This window comes from Leucopleurus acutus, assembly GCF_964270905.1.
Source record: "Leucopleurus acutus genome assembly, chromosome: 4".
In the NCBI taxonomy this organism is placed as follows: domain Eukaryota; kingdom Metazoa; phylum Chordata; class Mammalia; order Artiodactyla; family Delphinidae; genus Leucopleurus; species Leucopleurus acutus.
This window is the reverse complement of record NC_139146.1, coordinates 115,882,281-115,902,031: the sequence shown is the minus strand read 5'-3', so window position 1 is coordinate 115,902,031 and position 19,751 is coordinate 115,882,281. Positions and strand designations below refer to the sequence as shown.

General features: G+C 38.5%; 1 long non-coding RNA gene across 1 annotated transcript in view; it reads right to left on the bottom strand.

Annotated features, from left to right (window-relative positions):
- LOC309960846 overlaps positions 1–19,535 on the bottom strand; it is a 59,607-nt gene extending 40,072 nt beyond the window's left edge. The window contains exons 1-2 of the long non-coding RNA XR_014326145.1: positions 19,401–19,535; positions 13,320–13,431 (exon numbers count right to left, since the gene is read on the bottom strand). This is a non-coding gene — a long non-coding RNA (uncharacterized lncRNA). The remainder of the gene's footprint in view (positions 1–13,319; positions 13,432–19,400) is intronic.
- Between the last annotated feature and the right edge of the window lie 216 nt (positions 19,536–19,751).

Below are 19,751 nucleotides of genomic sequence, written 5' to 3'. Positions count from 1 at the left end.
GGACGCAAATATAAGACATATTAGAGTTTCTCACTTTCCTGCTTTGCTAGACGTCAGGAAGTTTAGCATAATGGAAATGGAGTGGACGCTGTAGCCATATTCCAACGTCTGTGGAATGCCACATACATTGTAAGGATGATGCAAAGAACATCTGAGTCACAAAAAACTTGATTAACCTCCTCTGCCGTTTGCTACCTGAGAGATGTTACTCTCCCTCTGTGCCTCAGTTACCTCATTTGTAAAACAGGATTTAAAACACCTGCTTCATAGAATTGTCATGAAACGTGTATGTATAGAAAAGAGTATATGTAAAGCCTCATATATATTAAATGTCAGATAAATCTTTAAAATGTTGATTATTACTAGTATCATCACTTCCACGTTATTATATAAAATTGTTACCCCATTAAATAATTTTTTATTAATATCTCACTTTTTTCAGAGGTTTAAATTTGAAAAAAACAAAAACAGTCAATAGCCAGTGGGGTGTCAGCACTGACATTGTAGATTTAGGATTTCTTATGTAACTTGTTTTCTTTTATTTATCATTCAGGATTTATTTCTGGCTTACCTTGTGTCAGGCATGAGTATTATTACAAAGTTGAATTACTCGTGAACCCAGAATACCATTATTGATATTCGACAGAGTTCCTGTCGAATATCAATAATGCTCTCTGGTGGTTTCTTTTGGCTGAATCAATTACTTTGGAAGTTTTTATTGATTCAGGAAAAGCCTGAGCTGGAGAGACAGTATCATAAAATGACTCACAAATCCAAAGATAGCTTCCAAATTACTTTGTCCATGATATGTAGGAAGACAGCTCTTGGAAAGTCCTCAGAAACAAGAGGAACTAATTCCAAAAAATTAGGCATGCCTACTTAGGCCATGAGGGATGACCTCAAAGTTCTGCTCATAGATTCAACTTTGTGGGGCAGATTCTGTAAGCAACAAATCTATTTAAAAGAATATGGCATTTTGGAAAGTTGTTCATAATTTAGTTTTAAGTGAAGAGACAAATTCCAAAATACAGAAAATCTAGATATACAGACATTAGAATGTAAAGAGGGAGTGGTGGGATTGCAGGTGGCTTTTCTTTCCTTTATGCATCTCTCTAATTTTTAAACAAGAATCATCTTATGTAATAATATAAAAGTCACATTAAGAATGTGAATGAGGGGCTTCCCTGGTGGTGCAGTGGTTGAGAGTCCGCCTGCCGATGCAGGGGACACGGGTTCGTGCCCCGGTCCGGGAAGATCCCACATGCCGCGGAGCGGCTGGGCCCGTGAGCCATGGCCGCTGAGCCCGCGCGTCTGGAGCCTGTGCTCCGCAACGGGAGAGGCCACAACAGTGAGAGGCCCGCGTACCGCAAAAAAAAACAAACAAAAACGGTGCCCAGGAAAACAAGATAGCTGTCTACTTTTGTTTCCTACTTGTGTGGGTAAAAGCGTCTTCCACAAAATATTTTCAAAGGCACTTTTGCCAGGATCTTTGAGAGCAAATGCTTCCTACAATATTTCAGTAAAAACAGTTGCTATAAACTGTTACCTATTTGTTAAAACTATGATCCTCTCCTAAGAGAAGAAGAGTCTGTCATTGCAAGGGAGGGGCACAGAAACTTCTTGGTAAAGAATTGGTTTATCTTACTAGTAATAAGCTTGCAGAGCTTATTCTAAATCCAGAGGATTAAAATGAACTAAACAAATAGAATTTTACCCAAACAATTTTTATATTCATAAAAATTAAGATTAGCCATATGAAGCAGAAATTTTCAAAGAAATACTAAGCTTTCCTTGCTTTCTAAAGTTAAAATTGTAGTAATTAGAATTCAGGAAACAAACAATACCAAGAATTGCTGTATAATTGCTTACCACCAAAGAACAAAGCATGCCAAACATCAGACCACAGAATCTCACAGAAATCAACTTCTTCCTAAATCAGGAAGGATAAACGCAGTTGTGAAATAAAGAATGCTTTGTGTTTTAAATTTTGGTTTAGACTTGAGGAAGTAAAGAGTCTCTTTATTAAAATGAGGCCAAGCAATCTTGAAGGTGAACTCTGCTGGCAAGAAGCCATTCGACATTGAACCTTCAGGTAGAGCTCAGTTAAAGTAGGCCTCCAAGTCAGAGAGAGGAAACCCAGAGGCAGACTCCTTGAGCGACACATCCAATAATTCCACACCTGCTAGGGGGTGAGCCTCACCCTCTTGTCGATGAAAAGCTATGTTGGTTGAGGGCAAGGGCAGGAAAGATACTGGGTATGCCAGAGAAGTATGGTGTGATATAGTTTTGTTCAGTTTTGTATGGCTGTTTCTTTCAGATCTGAGTCTTTCATGACTGAGGAAGTAGAGTGTAGGTTAATTATATACTTCTTCATTCTAATAAGGTTTTGTGATTAGCCTCTACCTTTTCCTGCCACTCTAAACACTGCTTGTCTTGAATGATAAATTATATGTTCTGTGAGTCATTGATTTTTCTTAGTCATTAATTCTTATTTATTCAGAAATCCATGGAAAAGTAGACCCCTCCAATAGGCAGTCTAAGCAGAGATGGGTAGTGATATTTGTAGACTTTTCAAGGCTGGGTCATAAGGAGAAATTCCAAATTGTTAAATACATATTTACTTGAATAAAGGATGATTTCTACCATTATAGTTTCACTTCCCTAACAGAGTTAAGGAGAGTAAAGTGAAGCAGTATATCAGGCTTATTTCATATTATATAACTTGGCAATTGATGTATTAGGGTCAGCACAATAAGAAGTAGACTGTAAACTCCATGTAGGTATCTAGTCGTATGTACCTATAAGACCAATAACTTTAACTATAATAGAAAATCTTTTCTCTCCATGTATTGTGCAATTCTATAAGTGGAATTTTTATCGGTGCAAAGTGTTTCCCAAATGTTTTTTAAGTAAGTACTATAAAATTTCCTGCCCAGAAACATGGTACTTTGATCATTGTAAAATCTATAGCTGTGTGATTTTTGTTTTAAGGATAGATTCTGGATTGTTCATTCAAAGAAATATTTATTGAGCATCTGTTATTTGCCAGGTACTAAGGAATTGTGATCTCCAGGCATTTATAGTTTAGTGGAGAAAATAGGTAAGAAACAATAAGAATTCAATTTGATAAATATAAACTTTAGGCATAAGGACAATATGCTATAATAAATTTAGAAATTTTTTGACTCTTTTTTCTAAAACATAATGTTACACTAGCCTCAGGGCCAGCTAGATCTAATGGCTCAACAATATCATTAGGGCCAGGGTGTCTTTCTCTCTCTCCATCTGTCAGCTTTGCTTTCTTTGAGACAGTGTCATTCTTAGGAAGCAGATTGGCCCCAATGGCTCAAAGCTTACTCCCACCGAAACAGAAATTTCATCCCATTAGTTCCTGCAAAGGTCCCAGGGCTGGCTCTCATTAACCTTTCTTGAGTCACGTGTCCACTTCTGATGTAAGTGCTATGGTTCTGTGGTACGCCACTCTAATTGACTACTTGGTGATATGGACTTAGTTAGGGATGGGTGAGTCTCCAAGGAAAAATCAGGGTGCTACTAGCAAGAGAAGCCACAGATGTCCATCATATATGATTATCAATTATATTAAACAATTAGCTCATTAAGCATGCACTCCCATAAACATTAAATTCAATAACTCTCTATGCTATATCAATTTCTGCCTTATACCAAATGTATCTATTCTATACTTTAATAGAGTCCATAAGGAGAGGTCTATACTAGACTATTCAAGATGAACACACAGAATCACTTACTAAGACTAAGGTCCATCAGAGAGCTGAGCAACCTTCAAATGTACCACTGAGAAGTCCAAAGCATGAGCAGACAAGGTTAAAAACAAGAGATTGCCTTGAAAAGTAAGGTGGAATAAAGAAAAGGAAAGGGAAATAATGTAAAAATAAAAGAAACATGGTTGACTCAATAGAGCATACTTCCAAATCTCTGAATCCATTGATATTTAGGAGTTGACATTATGAATGATTTTAGAGATTTGTCCCACCAGCTCAGAGAGATAATATAGATCAAATAAGCTACAGTGTCTTCCAAATAATTAAAAAATTTCAAACTAAAAGATGTGTTTTTGGGAATTCCCGGGTGGTCCAGTGGTTAGGACTTCGTGCTTCCACTGCAGGGGGCACGGGTTCGATCCCTGGTTGGGGAACTAAGATCCCGCAAGCTGCGCAGTGCAGCCTAAATAAATAAATAAACATCACCCCCAAAGAAATTTTTTTTAAAAAATGTGTTTTTTAACTCTTTAATTTTTATCTTGGATAACTGAACAAAAGCAAGAAACAAATTTAAAAGCTTGAAATCAATCTTTTCTTTTCAGAGAAGGATATTTGTTCGATTTTCCCAAATGTTGCTTGAATGATGCTTTAACGTGGCAAGTCAGTTACATAAGCAGGGAATAAGTTATCAGTAAACACATAACTGTGTTTTTCCACAGGACCAAGATGTTCCAATGGTTTCCCAGTAAATGAGCTTATTTTATTAAAGATCTATTTTCATAAGCTGAAGGTCATTACTGGTCATTGCTACTATGAGTATGCCCTAAATAAATCCCCAGATAAGCACATTAAACAAAAACTATGGTAGAAATCCAGGCTTGGGAATAGTCACGTATCAAAAAATTTAGACTAAGTACTTATCATCTTTTATATGTTCTCAAATCTTTCCAATTTAGAGATCACCTAATGATTATATTTAAAAATACTTGTTCCCTCCTCTGTACTTCACAGCACTTTATGTGCCTGTTATTTTCTTAATAAAATTTGTTGTGCCTGCCTTTTTGTGGTAAAAGATTTATGACAGGTGTCATTTGCTTCTTTACATGACTGCCTTTATACCTAGACTGTGAGCTCCTTAAGGACAGGGACTAAATCTTTGTTTATTTTTTGATCCCCAGAAACTGTGTTTGGTGCCTACGAAGTACTAAATAAATGCTGAGTAAAATAATGAATAAGTGATTTAATGGGCTCTTCCATTTAAATTAAATCCTGAACTCCTGTTTATTGTCTTTATTAGTTTCATGTTTGAAGTGCTTCAAAGCTTAATTCTACCTAAGTTAACCAGCTCCCCAGTATATACCTGCTTACAAAATTAGATTATGATTTATGCAAAGGTTGGGGAATGACAGCTTGGGCCTGGACCAGGTGCCCTGCTGGAGGACAGGCATGGTTGGCAGTCTCTGGTTACCTCACAGGACAGACCACCAGCTGCCTTTTTGTGTTGAGTAAAGAAGAGACTCCTGGTGACAAATCGATCAACTGTATTTATTGCTTACAACTCTATTTACCCATACATATGTGGGTATGTTTGGCAAATTCTTGAGTCTGCTCCAAGGAAGATTTTCAGGTTGGGGGACTGTGATATCCTCTGGAAGAGAATTAATTTTAAGGGGAAATAGCTAAGCATGACAGGCCAAGCCAATGGCACATCCTTCCTTACTTTGGAAGCGAAGGGAGTTCTGTGCTCAAGCAGGTCCGCCACTTGGATTGTCTCTGCCCACCCATTAGACTCAGGGAACTCAGAAGGACGATGAGCCAAAGCCAGAAGGACTCTTAATAAACTCTCTAACATCTGGAGTACATTTTTAGAGTACTTAATCTCCCATCTTCATGTTTTCACAGAGGAAGGAACTTCCCTTCTTCTCATCAAAGCTGTGGCTTTGAAAGAAGGCATTCTCTCCCAACCCCATACTTGCTTCCCCATGAAGGAGGAAGGGCAATACTCAAGAGAATGTCCCTGTGTTGAGAGTGACAGCTCCTGCACAAGTTTCTTGCTCTCTAGGACCTGCAGGGGAACAGTGGGCACTCAGGCTCCCTAGCTCTTTGTTTCTATATGAGAAAGCAGTACGGGAGAGAATTCACCTCTTATCCTTCCCTCTTCACTGTCTGGTCATCTAGTAACAGGGTTGAAGAGTCAGGCCTGTGGTCCTCCTGCGTACCTGGCTGGGTGGTGTGTTTGTGCTGCAGGCTCATTTCTCCTTTCTCCCCCACCCCTGAGCCCACCCCAGGTTCCGATTGTCCCAAAGTCTGCATTTGGATGGGGATGGGATGAAACACTTTGGCTTTAGATCCAAATTGCATTCTCCAATCCAACATTTACTTGGATTTTGCAGAGTCTCTTGGGCACTTGCCCAGTTCATTAATAAATTTGATTCATTAATAAGTGATCATCAATGAGCTATCAGTTCCGAGAGTCTGTAGTTTCTCCACTGGAATCTGGTGGGGAGTCAGAGCGGATCATAACTTCCTCTCCCATACAACCCAGATATTGCTCTGACACTGTCAAGGCCCAGGGAAACAGTGGGCTGTGCCCTGCAGGGTAGTGGCAGAGGAGTGACATGTACCCTAGAAAAGGCAGCATGATTGACCTGATGGAGTGTTGATGAAGTACAGGAGTGGCTGCATTGACCTGATGAAGTACAGGAATGGCTGAGCCTCGTGGAGCAGCAGAAGCTGAGCATTGAGGGTGGGTCTGCAAGTGCCCAGCAGGAGTCTATTCATGATTACATGTGAGAATACAAGATGCTGTACCAACTGGTGGCTTCCAGAAATGTTTGAGAATGGGGAAGTCTTACCTGGCTATTGAGGGTATACATACATCATGTAGGTGAAGCCAGTGTAAATTAAATGATTATTTTAGGTGATCTCATTCGTAGTCACAAACTGATGGCTGCTGGGAAACTCATGCTTCCCCCCAGTTTACTCTCTCTCTGAGCACTCGTTCACTAGAGCACCTTGTCCAAAATGGGCAATTATTGTAGGGATAGGAACTGATTAATTTACTTGAAATGCCAACCATTTCACATGTTGCTGTTTAAAGGATTATCAGCTGAAAGAAGAAAGCTGCTACTGTTATAAGGTGTTAATGTGCTATTTCAAGAATTTTAAATTTTTGTTCATTTCTATGTGCCCTGGCTTTGGAGTATGGTGAAAATTAAGTCCTGCAAACTAGCAATGAAGGCTTATTCCTTAAAAAAAAATGTTTTTAAGCCGATGTGATTACCTAAAGCTGATTCTCTATGTCCTAAAGAAATGCTCTTTCTTCCTACCTCAAAACCATGTTGCCGACATAAACTATTTAGTTTCGAATTGAGTATCTTTCAGCTAAGTTATTATTTCAAAAGATAATGCCAAATCGGCCTACAGTTTATGTTTGAAAGTTGGTCCGACAAGTAGATGCTACTTAATACATTTTTTGAATCTGATATTTGATTTGGCACCTAAATATCTTCATATATACACATGCATACACAAAATTTTATTTTGCTCTAAAACACATTTTTTCACCTGCCAATATTATGGTTGTAATTTTAGACATTTCCCAAATTTTATGGTATTTTCTTTTTTTCTATTGTAAACAATTACTTATTCTTTTCCAAGTAGTGGCAACATTTGTTTCCTATTTTCACTGAAATGGAAGCAAAGGGGGATGGGCGAAATAGGTGAAGGGGATTAAGAGGTACAAACCTCCAGTTATAAAACAAGTCATAGGATTGTAATGTATAGCACAGGGAGTATAATCAATAATATTATAATAACGTTAAGTAGAGTATAACCTATACAAATTTTAAATCACTATGTGTACACCTGAAACGAATATTATAAACCAACTATACCTCAATAAAAAAACTAAAACAAAATCAAAAAACAAAAGGAAACTAGTATAATCCTGAAACCACGGAAATACTTTTATTTGTATTATAATATTCATATAGTTTCTATTCTTTTTCCTTTTAAGAAAACTTTTGTATCAGTTATTCTCTGTAGCTTGGATCAAGTATTAGAATTTTGGGTTTTTCAAATGGCAAATTTGCATCTAAATTGTGTCTGATAAACTTTCACGTCACTAATCTATGCCATATATTTAAGAGATTAGTTAAAAAATGACATGTGTTCTCAATATTCTCAACAATTAGGCAATCCTTGAGATGTTTTTCCAGCTGTGTTGATAAATAGACAAATAGATTTTTGCAATCCTGTCCCAGTAGCTTTATCTCAAAGGTAATAATAATAATGCTCTACTTGGATCATGGAAAGGTGGCTTGATATGGTGGAGGAAAGAAGTGGACTTTTGAGAAAAGCAGACTTGGGTTCAAATCTCAGCTCTACTACATACTAATACTAGCTGTGTGACCTTGAATAAGTTACTGCACCCCTTTAAACCTCCATTTCTGCATACGTGAAATAGGAATCATGCATCTGTGCTGGGCAGATGAAACAAGACAATGTTTGTTGAGTACTTGTAACATGGTAGGCACTGAAAAATGCCAGTTGTATTATCTAGTAACATTTCTCCCTGGAAGCTCAGCTATTTCTATGGGTTTAATATACTACTCATCTTTTTAATAGTTATAAAGCCATAGTACTTTGGGGCTGGAAGTTACCTTAGAGATCAATTAATTAGTAATATTTCACAGATGGGGAATGTGCGGCACTAGAAAGTTAATGGTGTAAAGACTCTTTTTCTATTTATTTTTTGTTTGTTTTTTTTGTGGTACGCGGGCCTCTCACTGTGGTGGCCTCTCCCGTTGCGGAGCACAGGCTCCGGACGCACAGGCTCAGCGGACATGGCTCACGGGCCCAGCCGCTCTGCGGCATGTGGGATCTTCCCGGACCGGGGCACGAACCCGTGTCCCCTGCATCGGCAGGCAGACTCCCAACCACTGCGCCACCAGGGAAGCCCATCTGTATGTTTTGTATAATAAAGAAATTGGAGACAGAATCATTACTCGCTCAAGTTTCCATTTGAAAAAGGTAGGCAAAACCAACTCTCACAAACGTGGTACCAGGTATGAGGCAAGCCTCCATGACAGTTTACAGTTTACACCTAAAGTAAGATAAAGCCAACCTATTTTGAGAGAGGGTTTACTTCACCTTACTATTTTAAATGCATCTGAATGCTTCAGAGAATCCTGAAAATTATGAACTGAATGTCTATAATCAGTTGTTCAATATCTGAGGAAGTATATTCACTGTGATTACTAACACTACATCCCAAAGGTTTTTCAGATACACTTGAGATATTTTTATCTGAGGCTAATTATTATTACTATGAGTTTGATTCTGAGAAGTAATAAATCCTAGGCCCTAATTCCCGTGAACTGAAGAAGAAAAGAATTGAACTAGAGGAGTATTTCCCACATTGCAATCCTTTACCACAGCGACAGTTTTCATTGTATAACACACCTGTAATGTTATTTGCTGTTTTAAAGTGGCCTTATTTTGTAAACTTAACCTAATCCTAAACGTATTATCTGGGCAGTGGCACATTTGCTATATTGATTCTATTTTTTTCTAATATAAAGATAACTTCATGACTACTAAAATAAAAGATTCCTGTATATACCACCTAAACTCATCTCATGTATCATGCTGGCTTCTTTATAGACCTAGCAGAGTCTTACTCCTACTCTGCTTATCCCCAAGTTTCGTCAGAATGAAGTAAGATTTGCAATGACAAAACCCTTTCTAGGCTCAAGTGTTTAGTCTCTGGTATTAGAAAAAAAGCCACCACCCTGGGTTCATCCTGGTTTTTTGAGGATGGAGTGGCTCAGGGTAGGGTCTATGTGCTTTGGAATAGACACTGAGAGAAGATGCAGCCAAATCCTGTAAAATTTCCTGTTTAAAATATTGTTTCAAGGATTGACCCACCACCATTAGGAAGTATTATTTATTTTCAGATTAGTCCCAATAACATCAAATTAAGTCCAAATCTTTCATAGCAATTTGTACTTACCCAAGAAGACTTCATCTAAAAACTAACATTCTTAGTAACATTCCTGAAAGCCTATGGAAATCGTAACAGCCCCTAAAACAACATTCCTTCAAAAATAAAATATTTGAATAGGAACAAGTGGAAGAAAGTACATTTAAAAATTAGCCCTCATTAATGAAGAATGCATATTTTGGAAAAGATCTTGGAGAGTAATCTCAGACCCACATACACATTTACCCATAGACGCTGACCTCTTGGTTGAACTGGTTCATTGCTGATTGTCATGAAATTCCTTCTCTTCACCAAGAACTTAAAATTGCATTCTGCCATTTCTTTCAAATCTAGGAAGTGCATTTTCTTTTTTTGTTTTTTTATTTTCATTAAATATATAAATAGAATCACGACTATTTTCTATTAGATAGAGAGATTGAGAGATAAATATAGTATACACATAAATATATATGTATGTATATATACAATTATATAATTAACAGAGACATAGAATGCTTTATTTGGGAGGACTTCAGTGTTCATTGAGCTCAGCACCACCTAAATTGTGTTCCACAATTTCCATGCAGTGTTGAGTGGGTGTTCCATTGAAAAAGGGATCCATGATCAAATAACTTTGGTAAACATTGGGTTAAACAAAACTTAACTTGTAACACTATATGCATTTTGATTTCTAAGAAGAGCATATATCAGTGTTTCTCAAACTTTAATATGTATATAAAATTGCATATTGAGTAAGTCTGGAATGGGGCCTGAGATTCTGCATTTCTTTTTTTTTAATATAAATTTATTTATTTGCGGCTGCGTTGGGTCTTTGCTGCTGTGCGCGGGCTTTCTCTAGTTGTGGTGAGCGGGGGCTACTCTTCGTTTTGGTGCGCGGGCTTCTCATTGCAGTGGCTTCTCTTGTTGCAGAGCACGGGCTCTAGGCTTGTGGGCTTCAGTAGTTGTGGCACTCGGGCTCAGTAGTTGTGGCGCATGGGCTTAGTTGTTCTGCGGCATGTGGGATCTTCCCAGACCAGGGATTGAATCCATGTCGCCTGCATTGGCAGGCAGATTCTTAACCACTGCGCCACCAGGGAAGTCCCAAGATCCTGCATTTCTTACAAACTCCTGGTGATGCTAATCCTTCTGGTTCAAGGACCACACTTTGAATAGCAAGAGTGTCTTTCTTAAAACCTTATTTTACCAGTGAACTGTATCCCACTTACACATAGTTGGTGTTTTGAAATTTTTGGTTGGTTGGTTGATTGGGTGGCTGTCTTGTTAGTTAGTGTTTGTTGGTTTTGAAAGTAAACATCAGTGATTTACAATTTTTGAAACTGTTAGTATAGCTGAATCCTCTCATTTATAGGATGTCATTATAGATGTCATTTTTTAAAAATCACCCTAAATTTAGCTAATGAACTTTTACCTTTACAGTGGCTTTTTCTTGTTTCTCTTGGGTTGTGCTCGGGAAAACTTGAAATCTTATACCATTGCAGAAAGGGATGAAGGAACTAAAAGGACACGTGTCTCTTGAGTTCTATTCCAGTGTGCAGTGAAAGATGTGCTCACTTTATAAGCACACTAAAAAATAAACTTGACTCTTGTAGCCAGACTAAAATTTACTTGCAAACAATTGTTTGGATTTATACTATTGACATTTTTTGTTGGCTGTTCAAATCATGGGATCATACAGAAAATCATCCATTTTAAGTATCCAGCAAGCCAGCCACTCAGTCCTCTCGCACCTACTCATCCACCCACCACTGTTGACCTAATCCTCCACCTGTCTATCTATACACTCATCCACTTGCACATCCAATCGCCACCTATTCTTTCAGTCACATGCTCACCACATGCCCACCCACACATCCATCTGCCCATCCATTCCTTTATATCAGTGTGTTCCACAATATTTATATGACATTGTTTCTTGGCAAACATGGAATAAAAGCAAAATTAATCTGTGAGTTTAAGGTAGGTAAAAGAGTCGATTACATGTTATTTTACAATCTCCTAATATACTTCCTTATGTGCTAAACTCTCAATCTGTAAAAAAAAAAAAAAGTTATTTCAATGGTAGATTTTACACAGTGGCTGGGATGGTGCCAGTGTAGGGAGAAAAACAAGATGCCTGTGAGCTGAGAGCTGAGCTGTCCAACGTAGCTCCTCAACCTGACACTCCTACTGCTTCATTCCTTGAAGAATTCATTCAGTCCTTTCTACCACATTTCCTGGCATTCCTGTTCATGCTACCCTCCAGCTAGCTAAACTGAGCAATCTGAAACTGCTCAACCCATGCCTTTGATTGTACTTTTTCCTCCATCTGGACTATGTTTCCTGACCATCCTAGATGTCTTGTTCATAGCCCAGTACATCTCTTTCCTTCCTAAAGTTTTCCCAGATCTTCTCTGATTTGTCATCTGTACGTCTCCTCTGACATTCACCACTTTTGACCTTACATTCTAGTTTGTATGTTCATGTCTGATCTCACCTGTTAGGCATAAAGCTCCCTAGAAAAATGAGGTATGTATCTGATTTATCTTTGCGTCCTTCACAGAATCTCAAATAGGGCCACTAGGTGAACATTTCTGGAATAAATGAATCAATCCATCTACATTTCTGATTTAATGAAAACTTTGAGTGTGCTAATTTCAACTTTGAATAACTGAAGAGTTTGAGGCCCAGAAATATCCTGGTACCTATAAAATTCTTTGTTAACTGTCTTAGTGGATTATTACTGCTGAATCTCTTGTACTTTGCCATGTCTTTACCTGAGGATGTCGGTATGTTTCAAAGTGATGGTATAGTCTTGAGTTAATTAAAGTATTGACTTTCTGGAGCGTAAGCTATTAAAACAATATATCCTTACTCCTAGATCTACTAACTGTAACACTATTTGTTTTTTCCTCTAAAACTTTTCTGCTGTTAATAGTCAGTTCAATGTCAAAACTTGTAAAGAATCACATGGAGTTGTAGCTTGGAACTTACTATCCAGTGACAACTTCCACTGTTCCCTTTAGCTGTCAGATCACTTGGAGACGCAAAGTCTCTTTATCATCAGCAAAATTCTTACCTACTCTTTTCCATTTAAGAAAATGATTATAGCTTTTGTTGTTGTTGCTCTTCATTACTTTACCTTGTCCCAAATACTGTATGAATTCTCAGAAATTATTATATGAAAGAGAGAGAGAGAAAAAAAGAAAACGACTCAGCTGGTAGTTCAAAATTGTAGCCTGCAAGTTGTCCCAAGGCTGGAGACAAAAATGAATTTGTGTTAAAATTCTTTCTTTCCTACAAATGTATCTCTTAAGTCGTAGTCTGACATTTCAGGTCCTAGTCTTAGCGACGTTGCTAATTTGTATGATTGTGTTGAGGTAGACCTAGATTATATCTTGTTTTTTCCCCTTTTTCATGAAACTCTTTGATTTTTACAATGTCAATTTTGAAAATTATCTTACATACATACTTTTACTTTGATTAGTGACAGGAAATATAATAAATATATATAATATATATGAAGTATATATAAAATAAAAAACATAACAAGGGTTTTATTAACATTGATTCAGTTGTCGATGTAAATTTACCTGGACCTTTTCAGATGGTAAGTGGAACTGGCAAGCTCTGAGGGATGGAGCTGCTTCCATAAATGCCCAGAAGCTCCTGGCCTTGTTACTCAGTGACCATATTTCATCAGCTCTGTCAACAGAAGGGACTCTTTAATTCAAAAGAAATCATTTCATTTTGGTGACAACAAATAATAGTCTTTAATGCATATATAAAATCTTCCCATGGTCTCCTCCTGCCAGGATCATTCTTTCTCTGCTACTGCTGTGTTTCCATTGGTCTTGGGCTGTCATCCCACCAGGAATGGGGTTGTTATGGCTTTAAGCGCTCAGGATTTTTGCCCCTTCATTAAAGTAGAGCAAAAGAAAAAAGGACAAGAAAAGTACATGTCGTCCAGACAGTAGTTTTCCCTTTCTCTGAGCCTTGAACAGTGTGCTAGACACATGTTTAGCCATGCTTTTTAATTTCTAACAGTCCTGAAGGTTACTTTTCTTCAGGACTTACAAATGGGTCCTCTGACACTTACTGAAGTCCCATCTGGCCTCCTCCCTTGGAAGCCTCCTTTGCCACTGGCATCCTCCACTGAAGGGCCCTCCCCTGCGTATCCCACCCACTGTCACTGTCAGCTGCCCAGGATGGAGTACCACTGAGAGGTGGCCCCGCAGGGACTCCCCAGCCTGGGTGTAACAGCTTCCCTTTGTTGGATGTTTCTGCTGACTCTACAGTCTTCCCCACCAAACCCTTCACCCCGAGGGGCCTTGAAAGCAAGAGGGTCTCCAGGGGAACTTCCAGCACTGTCTCCTTTAGAGACCTGGAGAGACTCTGTCCCTCATTTCTAACATGGTCTCCTTTGGAAAAGGTAGATGAAATTCCAAATAATCAGCTTTCCAATGAATTTGGAAAGCAGACTGTGTTTGATTTGGGGACTGTGTGTACTTACATTGAGGAAGTGGGGTTGCATATATAAACTAAAGTCTGACTGCTGAGTGAGCAATTAACTTTTTTTCATAATTTAATTCTCTAAAGACAGGAAGCTGCAGGCAGCTGCTTTTTCACCATTCAAGAAGCACTTTGCTCCTTTACAGCAAAAGAGCTGAACTATGAAATGAACTTTGCTGTCTGGACTGGGACTAGGTATTTTGGTAGCCATTCAAAAGCCTTTTTCCATGGAGTGTCCGTCAAATTGCAAGTTTGTAAAGTACTGCTTAGAAATACTTGCTCTTATTCTTTGAAGATTAGGACAGGATAAGGAGGGAGCAGGAATCCAGAGTTACACTAATTTTTTTTTTTGCAGCTGGAGAAACTGAAGCAATGAAGAGAAGAACATTATGCAAGGTCACAGAGGGGAGCCTGAAATTTTGAGAAAATGATCTTCATTTACTCTGTCATTTCCAGGCAGCTGGTTGAAAGCTAATCTTATTTTTAGATAAGCTTAGTTGTCTGGGATATTATTGGCCACTCCGTCGTTGGGAAAGGTGGTGTGTTTTAGGAATAAGGTTAGTTATCAGACTTCTATCAAGGACAAAATTTAAGGAAAAAATAGACTATTTTCCTTATAAAGCTGTATTAACAAGTTCACTTTTTATTGTTTCATACAAGCAAAAAAAATTAATGTGACACAAATTAAGGAATAGATTTAAGTTATGAAACATAATAAACCCCCCCCCAACTTAAGAACTAGAACATTAGCAATGCCATAGAAACTTCTGGTATGTTCTTCCCCAGTCTCCTCCATAACCCCCCTGCCTTCCATACAGAGGTAGCCATGCTCCTGGATTTTATGTTTGTCTATTCTGTGGCTTTATTTGAATAGTAGTTTTAAATAAGCATGTATCATTAGACAATGTAATATGAATTTTCCTTTTTTTAGAGCTTCCTTGAAATGGTACCATATTGTATGTATTTTTTTCATCTAAGTTTTTCATTCCAATGTTGTGTTTCTAAGATTTACATTGTTGCACAAAAGCTGCAGTTTACTCATTTTCACTGCTGTATAATATTTATCGTGCCACTACATCAAAATTTAGCAGGCTTGCCCGGTGGCGCAGTGGTTGAGAGTCCGCCCGCCGATGCAGGGAATGCGGGTTCGCGCCCCAGTCCGGGAGAATCCCACATGCTGCGGAGCGGCTGGGCCCGTGAGCCATGGCCGCTGAGCCTGCACATCCGGAGCCTGTGCACCGCAACGGGAGAGGCCACAACAGTGAGAAGCCCGCGTACCGCAAAAAAAAAAAAAAAAACAATTTAGCAAGTTGGTCTTGACAGTGGAGTTGTGGGTTTGGGAGTAAAGGATCAATCATCAGGACTGGGCTGATGTGCTTGTCCAACAATCCCTCCAGGTCAGAGGCTTTCAAAAAACTTTTTTTCACTCTTATCAGAAACAAATACCTCATATTGCATCTCAGTGCGCATACACATATAAATAATTGAAAAAAAAAGTTTAATGAAATAATACTATTTTCATCATGTGTGATGTACTCTAATATTTCTATTCTAATCCATTCTATTTCTTTTTTTTTTTTTTTTTTTTTTTTTGTGGTACGCGGGCCTCTCACTGTTGTGGCCTCTCCCGTTGCGGAGCACAGGCTCCGGTCGCGCAGGCTCAGCGGCCATGGCTCACGGGCCCAGCCGCTCCGCGGCATGTGGGATCTTCCCGGACCGGAGCACGAGCCCGTGTCCCCTGCATCAGAAGGCGAACTCTCAACCACTGCGCCACCAGGGAAGCCCCCTATTTCATTTTTACTACTTAATACTTAACTAGCCTTCGGTGAGGCCCACCAAATTGATTTTGTTTCCCTCTGTGTTGCAGATCACAGTTTGAAGCACATTGCTCTAAGTCTTGCAGCGAAGAATGAATTAGTAGGTCCAAAAGTATAGCATGCTTATTTTTAATATTATGAATTTTATTGGGGTCAGGAAAAGCAATATAGCAAAATCCATCTAACATTCATGCACAGTGTTCTTTATTATGATCACTATAAGATTTTGTCCCCCAAAGCAATAAAGCCCCCCTAATGAGATTTTAAAATGTCCCACAGGCTTAAACATTTCTAGAAAAGTCTTTTTATCAAAACTAAATTTTGAAAATGTTCAGGACGACATTGAATCTTTCATGAAGTAAATTTTCATATCCCTTTAGAAAATTTAATTTTGTGATCAGAAAAAGCAAAATACTTTTTCCTTTCCTTCGCCATAGGAGATAAGATGTGGCTTTCCAGATTAGGAGTCAGAAAGCTAAGCACCCACAGACCTTGTGCTTGATTGTGTCCCCTGTGAGTTTCTAATTCTAAGCAGCTGGTGAGAGATACCGATATCTTAAGTGGGTCTATACCCACTCCTCTTACTACATAGACACTAGGAAAAATTCTATATTTTAGCCTCCTGAGGGGACACTGGACAAGAATCTCTTCCATCTATCCCCAAATGCAAAGCAGCCCCAAGAGTTCCTTTTTATACTTTATCAGAGTTGATGAGGAATTTATCATTTTTACCCCAAATTACAGACATCTTCAAACCTCAAGGGACACAATTTCCTTCCTGTTACAAGAGAATTCTGGTAAGCTGGGTAGATCTGCATGCCAGGTATCCTCAACCCAATGAGGACAGAGTTAAAAGAATGAATTCTGTTGCCACTTTCCCCTTTGTACCTCATACACCCAGGGTGAGGAACGGGTTAAAGAGTTTGGGGTCCTCAACGAGGTGTCCGAGATTTTAGAATATCCTATTTGTCTATAGACCCTCTCTCTCTTGCTTAGGAATGGAATTATTCTGTATCAGAAGAATTACGAGTGTCCTCTCCAAGTAAAGCAGAAAATATTTTTAGGAAGAGTTAAAAACATATTTTTATAATGATGATAACATTGGGTTATTCTTGGATCATAAATTAGTTTCTTCCTTCTTAACCTTCCTTTCTCTTTCTTCAGAGACTAGTGAAAAAGTTAGAAATATTTCCATTTCTAAATCTTTAAGCAGAGTTTTAATTTTTCATGATCTTTCTTCCTTTCTGTAGGATTTTATTAAGGAGTTTTGATTAGCTTTCAAATAGTGCCTATCCCTTTTCCTCCTTTATTTTTGTTTGTAAATCACTGGTTGTTTTACAATTTTTATTTAAGAAACAATGTTTATATAAGGGACAATTTACATTTTAGAAGGAGTCTTCAGTGGTTAAGAGTGAATGTTCTGGAGCCAGATTTCTCAGGTTCAAAGCCTGGCTCTTCCACTTACTGGTTGTAGGACCTTGGCAAGTCACTTAAACACTTGTGCCTCAGTTTCTCCATCTGTAATATGGAAATGATATCTTCTGCATGGGACTTTTGTAGGCTTAAGCAAGTTAATACATAAAGTGTGTAGACCAGCACCAGATATATAGCAAAGGTTCAATACATATTATTCTTGTAGCTATTGTCCTTACTACATTATAATATAGTTATTATATTACGTGGTAACCCACGATTTCTCTCTTATGCCTAAGAATTTAAGACTGATTTTTCGTTTCCAAATTTGTTAAAACCAACACATTTTTTCTTTTTGAGGAACTATATAACTAACATAACTTTCTGATGAAAGTTTAGCTTTGCTTAGTTATCAAGTGAGAGAAAGTCTATAAAGTACTTTGTAAGTCATAAGGTACTATACAAACGTCAGTTATTATAATACCTACTATTAAGAAAATGTCTATTTTCTGCATGCCATTATTTAAGAAGTCTTATCTTTCCTTTTGGAAATAAATTTGAGGTGATTTTCCCATAAAGAATAATCTTTACGGTGCCTCAAAGATCTTAGACTAAGATTTGTTGATGGCATTTTTCATTATTGGGATAAGGATTTAGATTGTATCAGATTTAAACATATTTGCAATTTCAGCTTCTCCTTCGACAAAGATATGAACAGATTGCTGTCCCTTGTCTGTCAAAAAGAAAAGCAAAGCATTCTTGGTTGCAGTAATTTCAAAAATAAATGTTAAATAAGATAGGTTCGCAGAAACTTCAACTCTCAGAGCATTTCATGCATACTTCATTTAGCTAACTGTGAAACTGTAATTAATTGTGTATCTTAAGAAATTTCCTAGGAAGGAGACATCCAATCTGCAGACTAATATTCAACTGCTGAAATTTCTTAGGCCATCAACACACAGTATTCTCTCCTTCTTCAATTTCCTTTTGTACACATAATGCAAGTCTCCCCTAAATAAGACCTTATCATGATGTATATTATCCTTTCACCAGGCTGTCAGCCCTACACAACCTGGCATTTCGTTATCAGCATATAGTGTTATCATATGTAAAATTATTTCCTGAGTGTATTTGCCTCCTCAGCTAAATTTTAAGCCCTTGAAATCAAGGATCATATTTTATGCTATTCATAATCTTTTTTTATAATGGCCAGCAAAGCCCTAAGCATATAATGATTGCTCAGGGAGTGCTGATTGATTGACTAATTGAAATTCACGAGCCCACTCTAGAATCCAATGAGACAAAGCCCGTATTTTCCCCACATGAAACAAGGCCTCAAAACAGAATCTTTTTTCACTTTTCCTCAGCCTCTTCTACAGGCTCCTCTGATGCTTCTGTGACTTGCAGATACAGCAGCTCAAAAGAGAAAGAGCTTCTCTTGGGGTTTCAAGTGTCTGGGTTTCAAGTACTAAATGTAAGCTGGATACTTGACCTCACTGAGCCTTAGTTTTCTCATCAATAAAATGGGAAAAGTAATGTCTGGACCCTCCAGATCCACTTTATTCTGAGGATTGGAGAAAATATTTTACGTAAAGTGCCTAGCACAGCACCTTGCTGGGGCACGATAAAAGTAGGCCGTTAAACACCTACTTAAGTGGAGGTACTGACTTGAACTTTAGAGCTGGTGTTCGCAAAGACTCTGTATGTCCAAAACCAAGCTCATGATTTTCACCAACTCCCAAACCTGAACATTCTCCTTCAGAGAATGGCACCACCACCCACCCACTTATGCAAACCGAAATCTAGACTTCACACCTCTCATACTCTCTTCCACACCTCCCATTTCCAAACCAGCACAAACTCGTTGCCTCTGGAGTCTTCCCACACCTCCCCACATGCAGCAACCCCCAGATCAGTAAAAGCTCCCATCACCTCTCTCTGGGACCACGACGATACCTCCAAAGGAGCTCCCAATCGCTCATAGGACACAAGTGCCTTCCTTTATGAACGCAAATCTGATGACATCTTTCCTTTGCTGCCCATCACTTTCAGAAAGGCAAATACCCAAGTCCTTCCCTTGGCTGATAAGATCTGGTATGACCTGGCCCATTCTCTGCAGGATATTTTCCATTTGCCTCTCCAGATCCTCTTTATTCTCCTCTACCCCACTCTGTGCCCTGGGAGCTGACTTGTTATAGGCTACATCACAGGGCTTCCTCATCATCTGACCTACAGTTCATTCCACTAAAGAAAGGTCGGAGATGATGAGACGGCCGGAGATTG